At 43.4% G+C, this 23852-nt stretch overlaps 9 non-coding genes across 9 annotated transcripts; all 9 read right to left on the minus strand.

Annotated features, from left to right (window-relative positions):
* Positions 1-4044: 4044 nt before the first annotated feature.
* TRNAH-GUG (transfer RNA histidin (anticodon GUG)) lies at positions 4045-4116 on the minus strand. Its single transcript has one exon. It is a non-coding gene; the product is annotated as a tRNA-His (tRNA).
* Positions 4117-5405: 1289 nt separating this feature from the next.
* TRNAS-AGA (transfer RNA serine (anticodon AGA)) lies at positions 5406-5487 on the minus strand. Its single transcript has one exon. It is a non-coding gene; the product is annotated as a tRNA-Ser (tRNA).
* A 2859-nt stretch (positions 5488-8346) lies between these two features.
* Positions 8347-8428, minus strand: TRNAS-AGA (transfer RNA serine (anticodon AGA)). Its single transcript has one exon. It is a non-coding gene; the product is annotated as a tRNA-Ser (tRNA).
* A 1499-nt stretch (positions 8429-9927) lies between these two features.
* Positions 9928-9999, minus strand: TRNAH-GUG (transfer RNA histidin (anticodon GUG)). The gene has a single exon. It is a non-coding gene; the product is annotated as a tRNA-His (tRNA).
* Positions 10000-11288: 1289 nt separating this feature from the next.
* TRNAS-AGA (transfer RNA serine (anticodon AGA)) lies at positions 11289-11370 on the minus strand. Its single transcript has one exon. It is a non-coding gene; the product is annotated as a tRNA-Ser (tRNA).
* Positions 11371-12870: 1500 nt separating this feature from the next.
* TRNAH-GUG (transfer RNA histidin (anticodon GUG)) lies at positions 12871-12942 on the minus strand. The gene has a single exon. It is a non-coding gene; the product is annotated as a tRNA-His (tRNA).
* A 1289-nt stretch (positions 12943-14231) lies between these two features.
* Positions 14232-14313, minus strand: TRNAS-AGA (transfer RNA serine (anticodon AGA)). The gene has a single exon. It is a non-coding gene; the product is annotated as a tRNA-Ser (tRNA).
* Positions 14314-15812: 1499 nt separating this feature from the next.
* On the minus strand, positions 15813-15884 carry TRNAH-GUG (transfer RNA histidin (anticodon GUG)). The gene has a single exon. It is a non-coding gene; the product is annotated as a tRNA-His (tRNA).
* Positions 15885-17173: 1289 nt separating this feature from the next.
* TRNAS-AGA (transfer RNA serine (anticodon AGA)) lies at positions 17174-17255 on the minus strand. Its single transcript has one exon. It is a non-coding gene; the product is annotated as a tRNA-Ser (tRNA).
* Positions 17256-23852: the final 6597 nt, after the last annotated feature.

Here is a 23852-nt window from a genome sequence, read left to right on the forward strand (position 1 = left end):
TGTGCGTGGAGTGGCGCTTGGCTTGCAGTGTGCGTGGAGTGGTGCTTGGCTGGCGGTGTGCGTGGAGTGGTGCTTGGCTGGCGGTGTGTGTGGAGTGGCGCTTGGCTGGTGGTGTGTGTAGAGTGGTACTTGGCTGTCTGTGCACGGAGTGGTGCTTGGCTGGCGGTGTGTGTGGACTGGCGCTTGGCTGGATGGTGTGCGTGGAGTGGTACTTTGCTGTCTGTGCACGGAGTGGTGCTTGGCTGTCTGTGCACGGAGTGGTGCTTGGCTGGCGGTGTGTGTGGAGTGGCGCTTGGCTTGCGGTGTGCGTGGAGTGGTGCTTGGCTGGCGGTGTGCGTGGAGTGGTGCTTGGCTGGCGGTGTGTGTGGAGTGGCGCTTGGCTGGTGGTGTGTGTTGAGTGGTACTTGGTTGTCTGTGCACGGAGTGGTGCTTGGCTGGCGGTGTGTGTGGAGTGGCGCTTGGCTGGATGGTGTGCATGGAGTGGTACTTTGCTGTCTGTGCATGGAGTGGTACTTGGCTGTCTGTGCACGGAGTGGTGCTTGGCTGGCGGTGTGTGTGCAGTGGTACTTGGCTGTCGGTGTGCGCTGAGTGGTGTTTGCATGGTCTGGTGCTTGGATGGTGGTGTGGGTGGACTGGCGCTCGGCTGGCAGTGTGCGAGTACTAACTTTCTGTTGGTCACTACACACACTGCTAGTTGAGTGACACTCTACCCAGTCCATCATTTTGTGTAGTTGCTGTGGCAGATACGTAAGTGATGGGCCCTTGAATGGCGCTGTCTGCTGGTGTGAGTGTTGTAATGTGATGGGTCCGCGGCTGGCGGTGGGTGGGCCAAAGGCCTGTGACTAAGGCAGGGGGGCTTAACTTGTAAAACTTACATGCTACTTTTTTAAAAATTCATTTTTGGCCTGTTCTGCTTTGGGGCACCCACACAAGTGAGGTATCCTTTTACTCGGGAGAACAAGGGGAACGCTGGGTGGTAGGACATTTTTGCCGGCACGGAGATCCCACGCAAAAAAGTTTGGAAAAGTGATATTTTTACCTAATTTTAAGGTTTGCAAGGAGTTCTGGGTAGGAAAACATTGGGGGACCCACGCATGCCATACCTCCTTGGAAGCCCCCGGGTGTCTACTTTTCAGAAATGTGTGGGTTTGGTAGGTTTCCCTAGATGGCCGTCTAGCACGGTGCCCAAAACCCAGGTAACCCCTCTTGCAAAAGCTGGTGGTATTGAATGTCAGTACCACCAGCTTTTGCAAGAGGGGTTACCTGGGTTTTTGGCCCTGTGCTAGACGGCCATCTAGGGAAACCTACCAAACCCATACATTTCTGAAAAGTAGACACCCGGGGGCTTCCAAGGAGGTATGGCTTGCGTGGATCCTCCAACGTTCCTTTACCCAGAATCCCTTGCAAACCTCAATTTTTGCTGGAAAAATCAGTTTTTTCACACTTTTTATGCGTGGGAAAGCGTGGCGTCACTGGGCTCACACAAATTTCCTCCCACCCAGCGTTCCCCCAGGTCTCCCGATAAAAATGGTACCTCACTTGCGTGGGTAGGCATAGTGGCTGCAACAGGAAACGGTCCAAATCGTACGGTGGAGACATTACAATAACCAATAGCAACAGTACCTTCTTTTTTGGGGGGTAGGATTGAGTTTTTGGACCGGGGCTCGGCGGGCATCTTTGGAAACTACCAAACCCAAACAGTTCTAAAAACTAGACACCCGGGGGAGTCCAGGGAGGTATGGCATGCGTGGGTCCCCCAATGTTTTCCTACCCAGAAATCCCTGCAAACCACAAATTTAGGTTAAAAAAACAGTTTTCCATACATTTTTGCGTGGGATCGCCGTGTCGGCACAAATGTCCTACCACCCTGCATTCCCCTTGTTCTCCCGAGTAAAATGATACCTCACTTGTGTGGGTGGGCCAAAGGCCTGTGACTAAGGCAGGGGGGCTTAATTTGTTACACTGAAATACTACTTTTTTCAACATTCGTTTTTGGCCTGTTCTGCTTTGGGGCACCCACACAAGTGAGGTATCCTTTTACTCGGGAGAACAAGGGGAGCGCTGGGTGGTAGGACATTTTTGCCGGCACGGTGATTCCACGCAAAAAAGTTTGAAAAAGTGATTATTTTACCTAATTTTAAGGTTTGCAAGGTGTTCTGGGTAGGAAAACGTTTGGGGACCCACGCATGCCATACCTCCCTGGACTCCCCCGGGGGTCTACTTTTCAGAACTGTTTGGGTTTTGTACTTTCCAAAGAATACCACCGAGCCCCGGGCCAAAAACTCAGGTGCCCCCCCCCCAAAATCAAGGTTGTTTTGCAATATGGTATTGTAAATTCACCACCGTACAATTTGAACCATTTCCTTTCGCAGCCACTATGCCTACCCACGCAAGTGAGGTACCATTTTTATCGGGAGACCTGGGGGAACGCTGGGTGGGAGGAAATTTCTGTGAGCCCAGTGACGCCACGCTTTCCCACACAAAAAAAGTGTGAAAAAACTGACTTTTTCTGCCAAAATTGAGGTTTGCAAGGGATTCTGGGTAAAGGAACGTTGGAGGATCCATGCAAGCCATACCTCCTTGGAAGCCCCCGGGTGTCTACTTTTCAGAAATGTGTGGGTTTGGTAGGTTTTCCTACATGGCCGTCTCGCACGGGGCCAAAAACCCAGGTAACCCCTCTTTCAAAAGCTGGCGTGGATAGCTTATGTGGTCAAAAAGTTACAGGGGCCTAAGCGCGCACTACCCCAAATAGCCAAAAAAGGGCTCAGCACAGGAGGGGAAAAGGCCTAGCAGCGAAGGGGTTAAAGAAGTCTACCATCTTTGAGTATTTGAGGCTCCTTTGTAAGTGCTTTATATTTTTTCCTTGAAGAGCTATATAATAAAGGGGTCCGGGAAGGATTGCATTTATGGAAGATAAAAGAAGGCCCACTTGTCTCACCAAATGCTGTAGAGAAACCTGATGTTTTACTCATGTTATCCTTAGTTCGTTTTTGTTAGACCTTGCATTCTTAAGGTGGTCCCAACCCCACCTTATTGCTTTTCACCTCCGCATTTTGCTGTATCTTTTTGTTGGCCTTAGGACTCTGATCACTTTATCGCTACTAATCAGTGCTGAAGTGCACGTGCTTCTTCCCTAATCATGTGTATAATTGGAGTATACCTGACTGACAGATTTAATTTACTTGAAAGCCCCTTGTAAAGTGGTATACCATATACCCAGGGACTGATTGTGCCGCCCAAAGAAATAGCATTTCAAACCTGTCTCAAGCCTGCTACTGCAGTGCCTGTGCTGCAGTGTACTGCCACTTCGACTTGGCATTTAAAACTACTTGCCAAGCCTTAAACTCCAATTTTATTACATATCAGTAACCCCTAAGGTAGGCCCTAGGTAGTCCTAGGGGCATCATGCTATGTAAGTAAAAGGTAAGACATGTACTGTGGTAGTTTGTATGTCCTAGTAGTATCAAACAGTCTATTACATTTTTCACTACTGTGAGGTCTGCCCCTCTCATAGGTTAGCATTGGGTATTCCCTTATACTTTTTGGGGGGTAATTCCATATCAGAGAGGAGAAGCTTTATTTATTTATTGATAAATCCTATCTACTGGTGAGGTTGGATTTAATCTTACTATTGTATAAATGCCATTTTTAGAGAGTGAGCATTTCTCTGCACTTACTGCTCTATTTGCATTGAAACCTGTCTTCGATTGACGTCTGGATTGGGCTGCGAGACAGCTACATATGTGCATTCCCTGTAGACAGCCACAACACAGGTCACTCAACTGCAACTGCATTCATCTGCATTCTGATTGGCCTGGGGGAGAGCTCCGCTCCCCTTACCGCAAATATGTTCAAGAACGATAATTTATGTCAGTAAGTACAGTACACCTACATCTTATAATCATGTGTGTTTAAATAATTTGTTGTTAGATCGTTTAAATATTGAAAAGGATCTGTTTTTAATAGACATTTTACAAAAACAACTGGTACATTTGGGAATTCTGTAAAGGAAAAACCCCACTGCCGTGACATTGCCAACCACAATGCCGTGACTCGGATTCGAACCGAGGTTGCTGCGGCCACAACGCAGAGTACTAACCACTATACGATCACGGCGAGCTACTTGGGCTCAATAACGTACAGTGACATGAAGAAATTATAATTCGGAACACTCAGGGCTACTCCTGTGATAGGCTGAATGTGTTCATTGCTTCCTCATTCCTTATACAAAGGCTTTATCTCCTCAGTGGTCGATAGGCTGAAACCGTTTCCTGGCCGCCTGCTTGTGAACTGGCAGGAGTCAAAGATCACACATACACTGGTGGGCCTGTGATGGGACACCAATGCAGAGAAACACACCTGGCGCAGATATTCTATTCTGTTTATTAGACCTGCATCTCCCCTGTACCTCCTCAAGCCATCTGTATTTGAAGCAAGAAAGAGTTAAGGAACGGTCCATCTACACTTTTATTGGGAGGATGCTGCCGTGAGCTCCTCCCAGCTAATCACACAAACAGCAGTAAAGCAAGATAACTACACAGTTAGGGGGGACTGCATGGTTAGGTTTTTGAGGAATTATTGAAACTGACCTCAGTGACCCATAATCAGAGCTGTGGCTAATGACTGCATGCCTAATTATGATGAAGCAAGCACCATGGCTCGTAGGGGCCCCATAACACACTTTTCTTAGCTCATTGAATTAAAGTATAAACTTCTGCCATGTGTGAGTGGTAAAGGCTTGTTAATTTTGTTGCTTTTCAAATTCACGTCTGACAACAAGACGAAGGAACATTGGGGCATTAGACGCTTTGGAAAGTAGCCACCAACCGCAGAGAAAGAGAGAAAGAGGGAAAAGATAGTATGAGGTGTGGAGAAAACAGCAGCAGGTACAAGGAGCTCAAATGAGATTAATGGCGCCTAAATAGAGCACGTAAAGGAACAGTTACAAATCTAAGAAAAGGGAAAGAAAAGACTAGGAAAAAACACAGAAAGAGCTTGTAGATGAAATTCTCTTCCAGGAACAGCAGGTTAAGAGAAATTACACAGGGAGCAGTTAAGCTTGTAACACGGGGGAGAATAGAAAAGAAAATGCAGTTTTATGAAGTGTGTTTGCCTAATCCAGCTAGCACTTTTATTTTATTTCTCTATTTGCTTCTTTTATTGGTAAAGTAAGTTTCAAGTGCATGCACAGGTATGACCGAGAGAGCCAGGGTATAAAAATTTGAAGCGTTTGCACCAGCGCTAATGAAGGACGAGAGTTATAGCAAAGATATGAAAGGGGGAGCGATAATAAATATGTGATATGGCAATAGTGACACCAAAATAAGCCACCTATTTATAAAACTGACATGGAAGAAATACTAAAGGTTAACTTCTGAAATTGTAGCCGATGTTAAAAAGATTCTCGTTGTCGGCAGGATTCGAACCTGCGCGGGGAAACCCCAATGGATTTCTAGTCCATCGCCTTAACCACTCGGCCACAACAACTGACTGCAAGGTGTGTGCACATAATCTGTATGCAGGTTTTCAAGGTGTCCCACAGCAAATTCCTGATATTCTGCAATGCACTTTTTAAAAATAAGGTTTTTTTCAGCAGGCACATTCTCTCCTAAAAACAAAAATTGCATGCGTAGATCTCTAGTTTGGAATACCATAGGCTTGCATGCATACTCTCATGGGTCACTCAAGTTTTTTGGACCCTATTGCACTCTGTTTTCGTGCTGCTTTTAGTATATGTCCCATATTAAAGAAGTCTACCATCTTTGAGTATTTGAGGCTCCTTTGTAAGTGCTTTATATTTTTTCCTTGAAGAGCTATATAATAAAGGGGTCCGGGAAGGATTGCATTTATGGAAGATAAAAGAAGGCCCACTTGTCTCACCAAATGCTGTAGAGAAACCTGATGTTTTACTCATGTTATCCTTAGTTCGTTTTTGTTAGACCTTGCATTCTTAAGGTGGTCCCAACCCCACCTTATTGCTTTTCACCTCCGCATTTTGCTGTATCTTTTTGTTGGCCTTAGGACTCTGATCACTTTATCGCTACTAATCAGTGCTGAAGTGCACGTGCTTCTTCCCTAATCATGTGTATAATTGGAGTATACCTGACTGACAGATTTAATTTACTTGAAAGCCCCTTGTAAAGTGGTATACCATATACCCAGGGACTGATTGTGCCGCCCAAAGAAATAGCATTTCAAACCTGTCTCAAGCCTGCTACTGCAGTGCCTGTGCTGCAGTGTACTGCCACTTCGACTTGACATTTAAAACTACTTGCCAAGCCTTAAACTCCAATTTTATTACATATCAGTAACCCCTAAGGTAGGCCCTAGGTAGTCCTAGGGGCATCATGCTATGTAAGTAAAAGGTAAGACATGTACTGTGGTAGTTTGTATGTCCTAGTAGTATCAAACAGTCTATTACATTTTTCACTACTGTGAGGTCTGCCCCTCTCATAGGTTAGCATTGGGTATTCCCTTATACTTTTTGGGGGGTAATTCCATATCAGAGAGGAGAAGCTTTATTTATTTATTGATAAATCCTATCTACTGGTGAGGTTGGATTTAATCTTACTATTGTATAAATGCCATTTTTAGAGAGTGAGCATTTCTCTGCACTTACTGCTCTATTTGCATTGAAACCTGTCTTCGATTGACGTCTGGATTGGGCTGCGAGACAGCTACATATGTGCATTCCCTGTAGACAGCCACAACACAGGTCACTCAACTGCAACTGCATTCATCTGCATTCTGATTGGCCTGGGGGAGAGCTCCGCTCCCCTTACCGCAAATATGTTCAAGAACGATAATTTATGTCAGTAAGTACAGTATACCTACATCTTATAATCATGTGTGTTTAAATAATTTGTTGTTAGATCGTTTAAATATTGAAAAGGATCTGTTTTTAATAGACATTTTACAAAAACAACTGGTACATTTGGGAATTCTGTAAAGGAAAAACCCCACTGCCGTGACATTGCCAACCACAATGCAGTGACTCGGATTCGAACCGAGGTTGCTGCGGCCACAACGCAGAGTACTAACCACTATACGATCACGGCGAGCTACTTGGGCTCAATAACGTACAGTGACATGAAGAAATTATAATTCGGAACACTCAGGGCTACTCCTGTGATAGGCTGAATGTGTTCATTGCTTCCTCATTCCTTATACAAAGGCTTTATCTCCTCAGTGGTCGATAGGCTGAAACCGTTTCCTGGCCGCCTGCTTGTGAACTGGCAGGAGTCAAAGATCACACATACACTGGTGGGCCTGTGATGGGACACCAATGCAGAGAAACACACCTGGCGCAGATATTCTATTCTGTTTATTAGACCTGCATCTCCCCTGTACCTCCTCAAGCCATCTGTATGTGAAGCAAGAAAGAGTTAAGGAACGGTCCATCTACACTTTTATTGGGAGGATGCTGCCGTGAGCTCCTCCCAGCTAATCACACAAACAGCAGTAAAGCAAGATAACTACACAGTTAGGGGGGACTGCATGGTTAGGTTTTTGAGGAATTATTGAAACTGACCTCAGTGACCCATAATCAGAGCTGTGGCTAATGACTGCATGCCTAATTATGATGAAGCAAGCACCATGGCTCGTAGGGGCCCCACAACACACTTTTCTTAGCTCATTGAATTAAAGTATAAACTTCTGCCATGTGTGAGTGGTAAAGGCTTGTTAATTTTGTTGCTTTTCAAATTCACGTCTGACAACAAGACGAAGGAACATTGGGGCATCAGACGCTTTGGAAAGTAGCCACCAACCGCAGAGAAAGAGAGAAAGAGGGAAAAGACAGTATGAGGTGTGGAGAAAACAGCAGCAGGTACAAGGAGCTCAAATGAGATTAATGGCGCCTAAATAGAGCACGTAAAGGAACAGTTACAAATCTAAGAAAAGGGAAAGAAAAGACTAGGAAAAAACACAGAAAGAGCTTGTAGATGAAATTCTCTTCCAGGAACAGCAGGTTAAGAGAAATTACACAGGGAGCAGTTAAGCTTGTAACACGGGGAGAATAGAAAAGAAAATGCAGTTTTATGAAGTGTGTTTGCCTAATCCAGCTAGCACTTTTATTTTATTTCTCTATTTGCTTCTTTTATTGGTAAAGTAAGTTTCAAGTGCATGCACAGGTATGACCGAGAGAGCCAGGGTATAATAATTTGAAGCGTTTGCACCAGCGCTAATGAAGGACGAGAGTTATAGCAAAGATATGAAAGGGGGAGCGATAATAAATATGTGCTATGGCAATAGTGACACCAAAATAAGCCACCTATTTATAAAACTGACATGGAAGAAATACTAAAGGTTAACTTCTGAAATTGTAGCCGATGTTAAAAAGATTCTCGTTGTCGGCAGGATTCGAACCTGCGCGGGGAGACCCCAATGGATTTCTAGTCCATCGCCTTAACCACTCGGCCACAACAACTGACTGCAAAGTGTGTGCACATAATCTGTATGCAAGTTTTCAAGGTGTCCCACAGCAAATTCCTGATATTCTGCAATGCACTTTTTAAAAATAAGGTTTTTTTCAGCAGGCACATTCTCTCCTAAAAACAAAAATTGCATGCGTATATCTCTAGTTTGGAATACCATAGGCTTGCATGCATACTCTCATGGGTCACTCAAGTTTTTTGGACCCTATTGCACTCTGTTTTCGTGCTGCTTTTAGTATATGTCCCATATTAAAGAAGTCTACCATCTTTGAGTATTTGAGGCTCCTTTGTAAGTGCTTTATATTTTTTCCTTGAAGAGCTATATAATAAAGGGGTCCGGGAAAGATTGCATTTATGGAAGATAAAAGAAGGCCCACTTGTCTCACCAAATGCTGTAGAGAAACCTGATGTTTTACTCATGTTATCCTTAGTTCGTTTTTGTTAGACCTTGCATTCTTAAGGTGGTCCCAACCCCACCTTATTGCTTTTCACCTCCGCATTTTGCTGTATCTTTTTGTTGGCCTTAGGACTCTGATCACTTTATCGCTACTAATCAGTGCTGAAGTGCACGTGCTTCTTCCCTAATCATGTGTATAATTGGAGTATACCTGACTGACAGATTTAATTTACTTGAAAGCCCCTTGTAAAGTGGTATACCATATACCCAGGGACTGATTGTGCCGCCCAAAGAAATAGCATTTCAAACCTGTCTCAAGCCTGCTACTGCAGTGCCTGTGCTGCAGTGTACTGCCACTTCGACTTGGCATTTAAAACTACTTGCCAAGCCTTAAACTCCAATTTTATTACATATCAGTAACCCCTAAGGTAGGCCCTAGGTAGTCCTAGGGGCATCATGCTATGTAAGTAAAAGGTAAGACATGTACTGTGGTCGTTTGTATGTCCTTGTAGTATCAAACAGTCTATTACATTTTTCACTACTGTGAGGTCTGCCCCTCTCATAGGTTAGCATTGGGTATTCCCTTATACTTTTTGGGGGGTAATTCCATATCAGAGAGGAGAAGCTTTATTTATTTATTGATAAATCCTATCTACTGGTGAGGTTGGATTTAATCTTACTATTGTATAAATGCCATTTTTAGAGAGTGAGCATTTCTCTGCACTTACTGCTCTATTTGCATTGAAACCTGTCTTCGATTGACGTCTGGATTGGGCTGCGAGACAGCTACATATGTGCATTCCCTGTAGACAGCCACAACACAGGTCACTCAACTGCAACTGCATTCATCTGCATTCTGATTGGCCTGGGGGAGAGCTCCGCTCCCCTTACCGCAAATATGTTCAAGAACGATAATTTATGTCAGTAAGTACAGTATGCCTACATCTTATAATCATGTGTGTTTAAATAATTTGTTGTTAGATCGTTTAAATATTGAAAAGGATCTGTTTTTAATAGACATTTTACAAAAACAACTGGTACATTTGGGAATTCTGTAAAGGAAAAACCCAACTGCCGTGACATTGCCAACCACAATGCCGTGACTCAGATTCGAACTGAGGTTGCTGCGGCCACAACGCAGAGTACTAACCACTATACGATCACGGCGAGCTACTTGGGCTCAATAACGTACAATGACATGAAGAAATTATAATTCGGAACACTCAGGGCTACTCCTGTGATAGGCTGAATGTGTTCATTGCTTCCTCATTCCTTATACAAAGGCTTTATCTCCTCAGTGGTTGATAGGCTGAAACCGTTTCCTGGCCGCCTGCTTGTGAACTGGCAGGAGTCAAAGATCACACATACACTGGTGGGCCTGTGATGGGACACCAATGCAGAGAAACACACCTGGCGCAGATATTCTATTCTGTTTATTAGACCTGCATCTCCCCTGTACCTCCTCAAGCCATCTGTATGTGAAGCAAGAAAGAGTTAAGGAACGGTCCATCTACACTTTTATTGGGAGGATGCTGCCATGAGCTCCTCCCAGCTAATCACACAAACAGCAGTAAAGCAAGATAACTACACAGTTAGGGGGGACTGCATGGTTAGGTTTTTGAGGAATTATTGAAACTGACCTCAGTGACCCATAATCAGAGCTGTGGCTAATGACTGCATGCCTAATTATGATGAAGCAAGCACCATGGCTCGTAGGAGCCCCACAACACACTTTTCTTAGCTCATTGAATTAAAGTATAAACTTCTGCCATGTGTGAGTGGTAAAGGCTTGTTAATTTTGTTGCTTTTCAAATTCACGTCTGACAACAAGACGAAGGAACATTGGGGCATCAGACGCTTTGGAAAGTAGCCACCAACCGCAGAGAAAGAGAGAAAGAGGGAAAAGACAGTATGAGGTGTGGAGAAAACAGCAGCAGGTACAAGGAGCTCAAATGAGATTAATGGCGCCTAAATAGAGCACGTAAAGGAACAGTTACAAATCTAAGAAAAGGGAAAGAAAAGACTAGGAAAAAACACAGAAAGAGCTTGTAGATGAAATTCTCTTCCAGGAACAGCAGGTTAAGAGAAATTACACAGGGAGCAGTTAAGCTTGTAACACGGGGGAGAATAGAAAAGAAAATGCAGTTTTATGAAGTGTGTTTGCCTAATCCAGCTAGCACTTTTATTTTATTTCTCTATTTGCTTCTTTTATTGGTAAAGTAAGTTTCAAGTGCATGCACAGGTATGACCGAGAGAGCCAGGGTATAATAATTTGAAGCGTTTGCACCAGCGCTAATGAAGGACGAGAGTTATAGCAAAGATATGAAAGGGGGAGCGATAATAAATATGTGATATGGCAATAGTGACACCAAAATAAGCCACCTATTTATAAAACTGACATGGAAGAAATACTAAAGGTTAACTTCTGAAATTGTAGCCGATGTTAAAAAGATTCTCGTTGTCGGCAGGATTCGAACCTGCGCGGGGAGACCCCAATGGATTTCTAGTCCATCGCCTTAACCACTCGGCCACAACAACTGACTGCAAGGTGTGTGCACATAATCTGTATGCAAGTTTTCAAGGTGTCCCACAGCAAATTCCTGATATTCTGCAATGCACTTTTTAAAAATAAGGTTATTTTCAGCAGGCACATTCTCTCCTAAAAACAAAAATTGCATGCGTAGATCTCTAGTTTGGAATACCATAGGCTTGCATGCATACTCTCATGGGTCTCTCAAGTTTTTTGGACCCTATTGCACTCTGTTTTCATGCTGATTTTAGTATATGTCCCATATTAAAGAAGTCTACCATCTTTGAGTATTTGAGGCTCCTTTGTAAGTGCTTTATATTTTTTCCTTGAAGAGCTATATAATAAAGGGGTCCAGGAAGGATTGCATTTATGGAAGATAAAAGAAGGCCCACTTGTCTCACCAAATGCTGTAGAGAAACCTGATGTTTTACTCATGTTATCCTTAGTTCGTTTTTGTTAGACCTTGCATTCTTAAGGTGGTCCCAACCCCACCTTATTGCTTTTCACCTCCGCATTTTGCTGTATCTTTTTGTTGGCCTTAGGACTCTGATCACTTTATCGCTACTAATCAGTGCTGAAGTGCACGTGCTTCTTCCCTAATCATGTGTATAATTGGAGTATACCTGACTGACAGATTTAATTTACTTGAAAGCCCCTTGTAAAGTGGTATACCATATACCCAGGGACTGATTGTGCCGCCCAAAGAAATAGCATTTCAAACCTGTCTCAAGCCTGCTACTGCAGTGCCTGTGCTGCAGTGTACTGCCACTTCGACTTGGCATTTAAAACTACTTGCCAAGCCTTAAACTCCAATTTTATTACATATCAGTAACCCCTAAGGTAGGCCCTAGGTAGTCCTAGGGGCATCATGCTATGTAAGTAAAAGGTAAGACATGTACTGTGGTAGTTTGTATGTCCTAGTAGTATCAAACAGTCTATTACATTTTTCACTACTGTGAGGTCTGCCCCTCTCATAGGTTAGCATTGGGTATTCCCTTATACTTTTTGGGGGGGTAATTCCATATCAGAGAGGAGAAGCTTTATTTATTTATTGATAAATCCTATCTACTGGTGAGGTTGGATTTAATCTTACTATTGTATAAATGCCATTTTTAGAGAGTGAGCATTTCTCTGCACTTACTGCTCTATTTGCATTGAAACCTGTCTTCGATTGACATCTGGATTGGGCTGCGAGACAGCTACATATGTGCATTCCCTGTAGACAGCCACAACACAGGTCACTCAACTGCAACTGCATTCATCTGCATTCTGATTGGCCTGGGGGAGAGCTCCGCTCCCCTTACCGCAAATATGTTCAAGAACGATAATTTATGTCAGTAAGTACAGTATACCTACATCTTATAATCATGTGTGTTTAAATAATTTGTTGTTAGATCGTTTAAATATTGCAAAGGATCTGTTTTTAATAGACATTTTACAAAAACAACTGGTACATTTGGGAATTCTGTAAAAGACAAACCCAACTGCCATGACATTGCCAACCACAATGCCGTGACTCGGAATCGAACCGAGGTTGCTGCGGCCACAACGCAGAGTACTAACCACTATACGATCACGGCGAGCTACTTGGGCTCAATAACGTACAGTGACATGAAGAAATTATAATTCGGAACACTCAGGGCTACTCCTGTGACAGGCTGAATGTGTTCATTGCTTCCTCATTCCTTATACAAAGGCTTTATCTCCTCAGTGGTTGATAGGCTGAAACCGTTTCCTGGCCGCCTGCTTGTGAACTGGCAGGAGTCAAAGATCACACATACACTGGTGGGCCTGTGATGGGACACCAATGCAGAGAAACACACCTGGCGCAGATATTCTATTCTGTTTATTAGACCTGCATCTCCCCTGTACCTCCTCAAGCCATCTGTATGTGAAGCAAGAAAGAGTTAAGGAATGGTCCATCTACACTTTTATTGGGAGGATGCTGCCGTGAGCTCCTCCCAGCTAATCACACAAACAGCAGTAAAGCAAGATACCTACACAGTTAGGGGGGACTGCATGGTTAGGTTTTTGAGGAATTATTGAAACTGACCTCAGTGACCCATAATCAGAGCTGTGGCTAATGACTGCATGCCTAATTATGATGAAGCAAGCACCATGGCTCGTAGGGGCCCAACAACACACTTTTCTTAGCTCATTGAATTAAAGTATAAACTTCTGCCATGTGTGAGTGGTAAAGGCTTGTTAATTTTGTTGCTTTTCAAATTCACGTCTGACAACAAGACGAAGGAACATTGGGGCATCAGACGCTTTGGAAAGTAGCCACCAACCGCAGAGAAAGAGAGAAAGAGGGAAAAGACAGTATGAGGTGTGGAGAAAACAGCAGCAGGTACAAGGAGCTCAAATGAGATTAATGGCGCCTAAATAGAGCACGTAAAGGAACAGTTACAAATCTAAGAAAAGGGAAAGAAAAGACTAGGAAAAAACACAGAAAGAGCTTGTAGATGAAATTCTCTTCCAGGAACAGCAGGTTAAGAGAAATTACACAGGGAGCAGTTAAGCTTGTAACACGGGGGAGAATAGAAAAGAAAATGCAGTTTTATGAAGTGTGTTTGCCTAATCCAGCTAGCACTTTTATTTTATGTCTCTATTTGCTTCTTTTATTGGTAAAGTAAGTTTCAAGTGCATGCACAGGTATGACCGAGAGAGCCAGGGTATAATAATTTGAAGCGTTTGCACCATCGCTAATGAAGGACGAGAGTTATAGCAAAGATATGAAAGGGGGAGCGATAATAAATATGTGATATGGCAATAGTGACACCAAAATAAGCCACCTATTTATAAAACTGACATGGAAGAAATACTAAAAGTTAACTTCTGAAATTGTAGCCGATGTTAAAAAGATTCTCGTTGTCGGCAGGATTCGAACCTGCGCGGGGAGACCCCAATGGATTTCTAGTCCATCACCTTAACCACTCGGCCACAACAACTGACTGCAAGGTGTGTGCACATAATCTGTATGCAAGTTTTCAAGGTGTCCCACAGCAAATTCCTGATATTCTGCAATGCACTTTTTAAAAATAAGGTTTTTTTCAGCAGGCACATTCTCTCCTAAAAACAAAAATTGCATGCGTATATCTCTAGTTTGGAATACCATAGGCTTGCATGCATACTCTCATGGGTCACTCAAGTTTTTTGGACCCTATTGCACTCTGTTTTCGTGCTGCTTTTAGTATATGTCCCATGTTAAAGAAGTCTACCATCTTTGAGTATTTGAGGCTCCTTTGTAAGTGCTTTATATTTTTTCCTTGAAGAGCTATATAATAAAGGGGTCCGGGAAGGATTGCATTTATGGAAGATAAAAGAAGGCCCACTTGTCTCACCAAATGCTGTAGAGAAACCTGATGTTTTACTCATGTTATCCTTAGTTCGTTTTTGTTAGACCTTGCATTCTTAAGGTGGTCCCAACCCCACCTTATTGCTTTTCACCTCCGCATTTTGCTGTATCTTTTTGTTGGCCTTAGGACTCTGATCACTTTATCGCTACTAATCAGTGCTGAAGTGCACGTGCTTCTTCCCTAATCATGTGTATAATTGGAGTATACCTGACTGACAGATTTAATTTACTTGAAAGCCCCTTGTAAAGTGGTATACCATATACCCAGGGACTGATTGTGCCGCCCAAAGAAATAGCATTTCAAACCTGTCTCAAGCCTACTACTGCAGTGCCTGTGCTGCAGTGTACTGCCACTTCGACTTGGCATTTAAAACTACTTGCCAAGCCTTAAACTCCAATTTTATTACATATCAGTAACCCCTAAGGTAGGCCCTAGGTAGTCCTAGGGGCATCACGCTATGTAAGTAAAAGGTAAGACATGTACTGTGGTAGTTTGTATGTCCTAGTAGTATCAAACAGTCTATTACATTTTTCACTACTGTGAGGTCTGCCCCTCTCATAGGTTAGCATTGGGTATTCCCTTATACTTTTTGGGGGGTAATTCCATATCAGAGAGGAGAAGCTTTATTTATTTATTGATAAATCCTATCTACTGGTGAGGTTGGATTTAATCTTACTATTGTATAAATGCCATTTTTAGAGAGTGAGCATTTCTCTGCACTTACTGCTCTATTTGCATTGAAACCTGGCTTCGATTGACGTCTGGATTGGGCTGCGAGACAGCTACATATGTGCATTCCCTGTAGACAGCCACAACACAGGTCACTCAACTGCAACTGCATTCATCTGCATTCTGATTGGCCTGGGGGAGAGCTCCGCTCCCCTTACCGCAAATATGTTCAAGAACGATAATTTATGTCAGTAAGGACAGTATACCTACATCTTATAATCATGTGTGTTTAAATAATTTGTTGTTAGATCGTTTAAATATTGAAAAGGATCTGTTTTTAATAGACATTTTACAAAAACAACTGGTACATTTGGGAATTCTGTAAAGGAAAAACCCCACTGCCGTGACATTGCCAACCACAATGCCGTGACTCGGATTCGAACCGAGGTTGCTGCGGCCACAACGCAGAGTACTAACCACTATACGATCACGGCGAGCTACTTGGGCTCAATAACGTACAGTGACATGAAGAAATTATAATTCGGAACACTCAGGGCTACTCCTGTGATAGGCTGAATGTGTTCATTGCTTCCTCATTCCTTATACAAAGGCTTTATCTCCTCAGTGGTCGATAGGCTGAAACCGTTTCCTGGCCGCCTGCTTGTGAACTGGCAGGAGTCAAAGATCACACATACACTGGTGGGCCTGTGATGGGACACCAATGCAGAGAAACACACCTGGCGCAGATATTCTATTCTGTTGATTAGACCTGCATCTCCCCTGTACCTCCTCAAGCCATCTGTATGTGAAGCAAGAAAGAGTTAAGGAACGGTCCATCTACACTTTTATTGGGAGGATGCTGCCGTGAGCTCCTCCCAGCTAATCACACAAACAGCAGTAAAGCAAGATAACTACACAGTTAGGGGGGACTGCATGGTTAGGTTTTTGAGGAATTATTGAAACTGACCTCAGTGACCCATAATCAGAGCTGTGGCTAATGACTGCATGCCTAATTATGATGAAGCAAGCACCATAGCTCGTAGGGGCCCCACAACACACTTTTCTTAGCTCATTGAATTAAAGTATAAACTTCTGCCATGTGTGAGTGGTAAAGGCTTGTTAATTTTGTTGCTTTTCAAATTCACGTCTGACAACAAGACGAAGGAACATTGGGGCATCAGACGCTTTGGAAAGTAGCCACCAACCGCAGAGAAAGAGAGAAAGAGGGAAAAGACAGTATGAGGTGTGGAGAAAACAGCAGCAGGTACAAGGAGCTCAAATGAGATTAATGGCGCCTAAATAGAGCACGTAAAGGAACAGTTACAAATCTAAGAAAAGGGAAAGAAAAGACTAGGAAAAAACACAGAAAGAGCTTGTAGATGAAATTCTCTTCCAGGAACAGCAGGTTAAGAGAAATTACACAGGGAGCAGTTAAGCTTGTAACACGGGGGAGAATAGAAAAGAAACTGCAGTTTTATGAAGTGTGTTTGCCTAATCCAGCTAGCACTTTTATTTTATTTCTCTATTTGCTTCTTTTATTGGTAAAGTAAGTTTCAAGTGCATGCACAGGTATGACCGAGAGAGCCAGGGTATAATAATTTGAAGCGTTTGCACCAGCGCTAATGAAGGACGAGAGTTATAGCAAAGATATGAAAGGGGGAGCGATAATAAATATGTGATATGGCAATAGTGACACCAAAATAAGCCACCTATTTATAAAACTGACATGGAAGAAATACTAAAGGTTAACTTCTGAAATTGTAGCCGATGTTAAAAAGTTTCTCGTTGTCGGCAGGATTCGAACCTGCGCGGGGAGACCCCAATGGATTTCTAGTCCATCGCCTTAACCACTCGGCCACAACAACTGACCGTAAGGCGTGTGCACATAATCTGTATGCAAGTTTTCACGGTGTCCCACAGCAAATTCCTGATATTCTGCAATGCACTTTTTAAAATGAATGTTTTTTTCAGCAGGCACATTCTCTCCTAAAAACAAAAATTGCATGCGTATATCTCTAGTTTGGAATACCATAGGCTTGCATGCATACTCTCATGGGTCACTCAAGTTTTTTGGACCCTATTGCACTCTGTTTTCGTGCTGCTTTTAGTATATGGCCCATATTACAGAAGTCTACCATCTTTGAGTATTTGAGGCTCCTTTGTAAGTGCTTTATATTTTTTCCTTGAAGAGCTATATAATAAAGGGGTCCGGGAAAGATTGCATTTATGGAAGATAAAAGAAGGCCCACTTGTCTCACCAAATGCTGTAGAGAAACCTGATGTTTTACTCATGTTATCCTTAGTTCGTTTTTGTTAGACCTTGCATTCTTAAGGTGGTCCCAACCCCACCTTATTGCTTTTCACCTCCGCATTTTGCTGTATCTTTTTGTTGGCCTTAGGACTCTGATCACTTTATCGCTATTAATCAGTGCTGAAGTGCACGTGCTTCTTCCCTAATCATGTGTATAATTGGAGTATACCTGACTGACAGATTTAATTTACTTGAAAGCCCCTTGTAAAGTGGTATACAATATACCCAGGGACTGATTGTGCCGCCCAAAGAAATAGCATTTCAAACCTGTCTCAAGCCTGCTACTGCAGTGCCTGTGCTGCAGTGTACTGCCACTTCGACTTGTCATTTAAAACTACTTGCCAAGCCTTAAACTCCAATTTTATTACATATCAGTAACCCCTAAGGTAGGCCCTAGGTAGTCCTAGGGGCATCATGCTATGTAAGTAAAAGGTACGACATGTACTGTGGTACTTTGTATCTCCTAGTAGTATCAAACAGTCTATTACATTTTTCACTACTGTGAGGTCTGCCCCTCTCATAGGTTAGCATTGGGTATTCCCTTATACTTTTTGGGGGGTAATTCCATATCAGAGAGGAGAAGCTTTATTTATTTATTGATAAATCCTATCTACTGGTGAGGTTGGATTTAATCTTACTATTGTATAAATGCCATTTTTAGAGAGTGAGCATTTCTCTGCACTTACTGCTCTATTTGCATTGAAACCTGTCTTCAATTGACGTCTGGATTGGGCTGCGAGACAGCTGCATATGTGCATTCCCTGTAGACAGCCACAACACAGGTCACTCAACTGCAACTGCATTCATCTGCATTCTGATTGGCCTGGGGGAGAGCTCCGCTCCCCTTACTGCAAATATGTTCAAGAACGATAATTTATGTCAGTAAGTACAGTATACCAACATCTTATAATCATGTGTGTTTAAATAATTTGTCGTTAGATCGTTTAAATATTGAAAGGGATCTGTTTTTAATAGACATTTTACAAAAACAACTGGTACATTTGGGAATTCTGTAAATGAAAAACCCAACTGCCGTGACATTGCCAACCACAATGCCGTGTCTCGGATTCGAACCGAGGTTGCTGCGGCCACAACGCAGAGTACTAACCACTATACGATCACGGCAAGCTACTTGAGCTCAATAATGTACAGTGACATGAAGAAATTATAATTCGGAACACTCAGGGCTACTCCTGTGATAGGCTGAATGTGTTCATTGCTTCCTCATTCCTTATACAAAGGCTTTATCTCCTCAGTGGTTGATAGGCTGAAACCGTTTCCTGGCCGCCTGCTTGTGAACTGGCAGGAGTCAAAGATCACACATACACTGGTGGGCCTGTGATGGGACACCAATGCAGAGAAACACACCTGGCGCAGATATTCTATTCTGTTTATTAGACCTGCATCTCCCCTGTACCTCCTCAAGCCATCTGTATGTGAAGCAAGAAAGAGTTAAGGAACGGTTCATCTACACTTTTATTGGGAGGATGCTGCCGTGAGCTCCTCCCAGCTAATCACACAAACAGCAGTAAAGCAAGATAACTACACAGTTAGGGGGGACTGCATGGTTTGGTTTTTGAGGAATTATTGAAACTGACCTCAGTGACCCATAATCAGAGCTGTGGCTAATGACTGCATGCCTAATTATGATGAAGCAAGCACCATGGCTCGTAAGGGCCCCACAACACACTTTTCTTAGCTCATTGAATTAATGTATAAACTTCTGCCATGTGTGAGTGGTAAAGGCTTGTTAATTTTGTTGCTTTTCAAATTCACGTCTGACAACAAGACGAAGGAATATTGGGGCATCAGACGCTTTGGAAAGTAGCCACCAACCGCAGAGAAAGAGAGAAAGAGGGAAAAGACAGTATGAGGTGTGGAGAAAACAGCAGCAGGTACAAGGAGCTCAAATGAGATTAATGGCGCCTAAATAGAGCACGTAAAGGAACAGTTACAAATCTAAGAAAAGGGAAAGAAAAGACTAGGAAAAAACACAGAAAGAGATTGTAGATGAAATTCTCTTCCAGGAACAGCAGGTTAAGCGAAATTACACAGGGAGCAGTTAAGCTTGTAACACGGGGGAGAATAGAAAAGAAAATGCAGTTTTATGAAGTGTGTTTGCCTAATCCAGCTAGCACTTTTATTTTATTTCTCTATTTGCTTCTTTTATTGGTAAAGTAAGTTTCAAGTGCATGCACAGGTATGACCGAGAGAGCCAGGGTATAATAATTTGAAGCGTTTGCACCAGCGCTAATGAAGGACGAGAGTTATAGCAAAGATATGAAAGGGGGAGCGATAATAAATATGGCAATAGTGACACCAAAATAAGCCACCTATTTATAAAACTGACATGGAAGAAATACTAAAGGTTAACTTCTGAAATTGTAGCCGATGTTAATAAGATTCTCGTTGTCGGCAGGATTCGAACATGCGCGGAGAGACCACAATGGATTTCTAGTCCATCGCCTTAACCACTCGGCCACAACAACTGACTGTAAGGCGTGTGCACATAATCTGTATGCAAGTTTTCACGGTGTCCCACAGCAAATTCCTATTATTCTGAAATGCACTTTTTAAAAATAATGTTTTTTTCAGCAGGCACATTCTCTCCTAAAAACAAAAATTGCATGTGTATATCTCTAGTTTGGAATACCATAGGCTTGCATGCATACTCTCATGGGTCACTCAAGTTTTTTGGACCCTATTGCACTCTGTTTTCGTGCTGCTTTTAGTATATGGCCCATATTACAGAAGTTTACCATCTTTGAGTATTTGAGGCTCCTTTGTAAGTGCTTTATATTTTTTCCTTGAAGAGCTATATAATAAAGGGGTCCGGGAAAGATTGCATTTATGGAAGATAAAAGAAGGCCCACTTGTCTCACCAAATGCTGTAGAGAAACCTGATGTTTTACTCATGTTATCCTTAGTTCGTTTTTGTTAGACCTTGCATTCTTAAGGTGGTCCCAACCCCACCTTATTGCTTTTCACCTCCGCATTTTGCTGTATCTTTTTGTTGGCCTTAGGACTCTGATCACTTTATCGCTACTAATCAGTGCTGAAGTGCACGTGCTTCTTCCCTAATCATGTGTATAATTGGAGTATACCTGACTGACAGATTTAATTTACTTGAAAGCCCCTTGTAAAGTGGTATACCATATACCCAGGGACTGATTGTGCCGCCCAAAGAAATAGCATTTCAAACCTGTCTCAAGCCTGCTACTGCAGTGCCTGTGCTGCAGTGTACTGCCACTTCGACTTGGCATTTAAAACTACTTGCCAAGCCTTAAACTCCAATTTTATTACATATCAGTAACCCCTAAGGTAGGCCCTAGGTAGTCCTAGGGGCATCATGCTATGTAAGTAAAACGTAAGACATGTACTGTGGTAGTTTGTATGTCCTAGTAGTATTAAACAGTCTATTACATTTTTCACTACTGTGAGGTCTGCCCCTCTCATAGGTTAGCATTGGGTATTCCCTTATACTTTTTGGGGGGTAATTCCATATCATAGAGGAGAAGCTTTATTTATTTATTGATAAATCCTATCTACTGGTGAGGTTGGATTTAATTTTACTATTGTATAAATGCCATTTTTAGAGAGTGAGCATTTCTCTGCACTTTCTGCTCTATTTGCATGAAAACCTGTCTTCAATTGACGTCTGGATTGGGCTGCGAGACAGCTACATATGTGCATTCCTGTAGACAGCCACAACACAGGTCACTCAACTGCAACTGCATTCATCTGCATTCTGATTGGCCTGGGGGAGAGCTCCGCTCCCCTTGCCGCAAATATGTTCAAGAACGATAATTTATGTCAGTAAGTACAGTATACCTACATCTTATAATCATGTGTGTTTAAATAATTTGTCGTTAGATCGTTTAAATATTGAAAAGGATCTGTTTTTATTAGACATTTTACAAAAACAACTGGTACATTTGGGAATTATGTAAAGGAAAAACCCATCTGCTGTGACATTGCCAACCACAATGCCGTGACTCAGGTTCGAACTATGGTTGCTGCGGCCACAACGCAGAGTACTAACCACTATACGATCACGGCGAGCTACTTGGGCTCAATTATGTACAGTGACATGGAGAAATTATAATTCGGAACACTCAGGGCTACTCCTGTGATAGGCTGAATGTGTTCATTGCTTCCTCATTCCTTATACAAAGGCTTTATCTCCTCAGTGGTTGATAGGCTGAAACCGTTTCCTGGCCGCCTGCTTGTGAACTGGCAGGAGTCAAAGATCACACATACACTGGTGGGCCTGTGATGGGACACCAATGCAGAGAAACACACCTGGCGCAGATATTCTATTCTGTTTATTAGATCTGCATCTCCCCTGTACCTCCTCAAGCCATCTGTATGTGAAGCAAGAAAGAGTTAAGGAACGGTCCATCTACACTTTTATTGGGAGGATGCTGCCGTGAGCTCCTCCCAGCTAATCACACAAACAGCAGTAAAGCAAGATAACTACACAGTTAGGGGGGACTGCATGGTTACGTTTTTGGGGAATTATTGAAACTGACCTCAGTGACCCTCAGTTGGTTTTGGTGCCGTCGAACTCAAGTTCGACGGCACCAAAACCAACTCCCCATCCACCAACACCAAACAGAGACCTGACACCAATCCACCTAAAATGCATCTTGCTCAACACCCGCTCGGTCCACAGACACGCCATCGACCTCTGGAATCTACTAGACACCATCTCACCGGACGTCGCCTTCCTAACTGAAACATGGATGAATGCCTCTTCAGCCCCAGACATCACCGTTGCCATCCCGGAAGGATACAAGATCATCCATAAGGACCGCATCAAGCAAACAGGAGGAGGCATCGCTATCGTCCATAAGAACTCCATCCGCATCTCAACCAGCTCAGACGTCAACCTTGCCAGCGCCGAACACCTCCACTTCCAGATCCACACCGACCCCAAGACCACACTCAGAGGCACCCTCCTCTACCGGCCCCAGGACCCCGTGCACAATTCAGTGACGACATCATTGACTTTATCACCCCACACGCCCTCCCCTCCGAGGACTACATTTTATTGGGAGACCTCAATTTCCACCTGGAAAAGAGCAACGACAGCAACGCCACCACCCTTCTGGACAATGTCGCCAACCTCGGACTCAAACAACTTGTCACTATCCCCACCCACATTGCAGGTCACACACTCGACCCTATCTTCACCTCCAGCAAACATGTCTCATTCAGTCACACCACAGCTCTTCATTGGACGGACCACAGCTGCGTTCACTTTATCTACAATAAGACCACAATTCACAACCATCCTCAACCCACCCTGCGAAGAAATTGGAACAAAATCACCATCGACCAGATCTCCTCATCGCTTCTTCTAAACCCCCGCCCACTCCTCAAACCCCGACCAAGCAGCCATTAACCTCACCCAATGGCTATCCAACAGCGCCGACATCCTAGCACCGTTGAAAAAACACCAAATCAAACTAGGCAGCAAAAACACCTCCTGGTACAACGATGATCTTAAGAAATCGAAGAAACTCTGTCGCTCCCTCGAGAAGGCCTGGAAAAAAGACCCAAACACCATCACCAGGGACGCCTTCAAAAACGCCACCCGCATACACCACCAACTAATCCGGTCTGCCAAGAAAGCCGCATTCAAAGACCGACTAGACAACAACGCCAACAACAGGAAGGAATTATTCAACATCGTCAAAGAATTTACCAACCCATCAGCCAACTCCAACGACATCACCCCCTCCCAAGCCCTCTGCGACTCCCTAGCTTCCTTCTTCCACAACAAAATCGCAGACATCCACAACAGCTTCGACAACCGACCTGGAGACCAACCCAACCAACCTTCGGCAGGACCTTCACCCCCCTTGAACATCCTTAACGAATGGAACCCAATCTCCACTGAGGACGAAATCCACCTGATGAACTCCATCCACTCAGGATCCCCAACTGACCCATGCCCTCACCACATCTTCAACAAAGCAGACTCCTTCATAGCACCACACCTCCGAGATGTCATCAACTGCTCCCTCAACTCCGCCACCTTCCCGGAAAGCTGGAAACACGCAGAACTCAGCGCCCTTCTGAAAAAACCCACAGCTGACCCCACCGAACTCAAAAACTACCGCCCCATCTCGCTCCTTCCATTCCC

The sequence above is a fragment of the Lissotriton vulgaris genome, chromosome 1_1 (genome assembly GCF_964263255.1).
Source record: "Lissotriton vulgaris chromosome 1_1, aLisVul1.2, whole genome shotgun sequence".
In the NCBI taxonomy this organism is placed as follows: Eukaryota; Metazoa; Chordata; class Amphibia; order Caudata; family Salamandridae; genus Lissotriton; species Lissotriton vulgaris.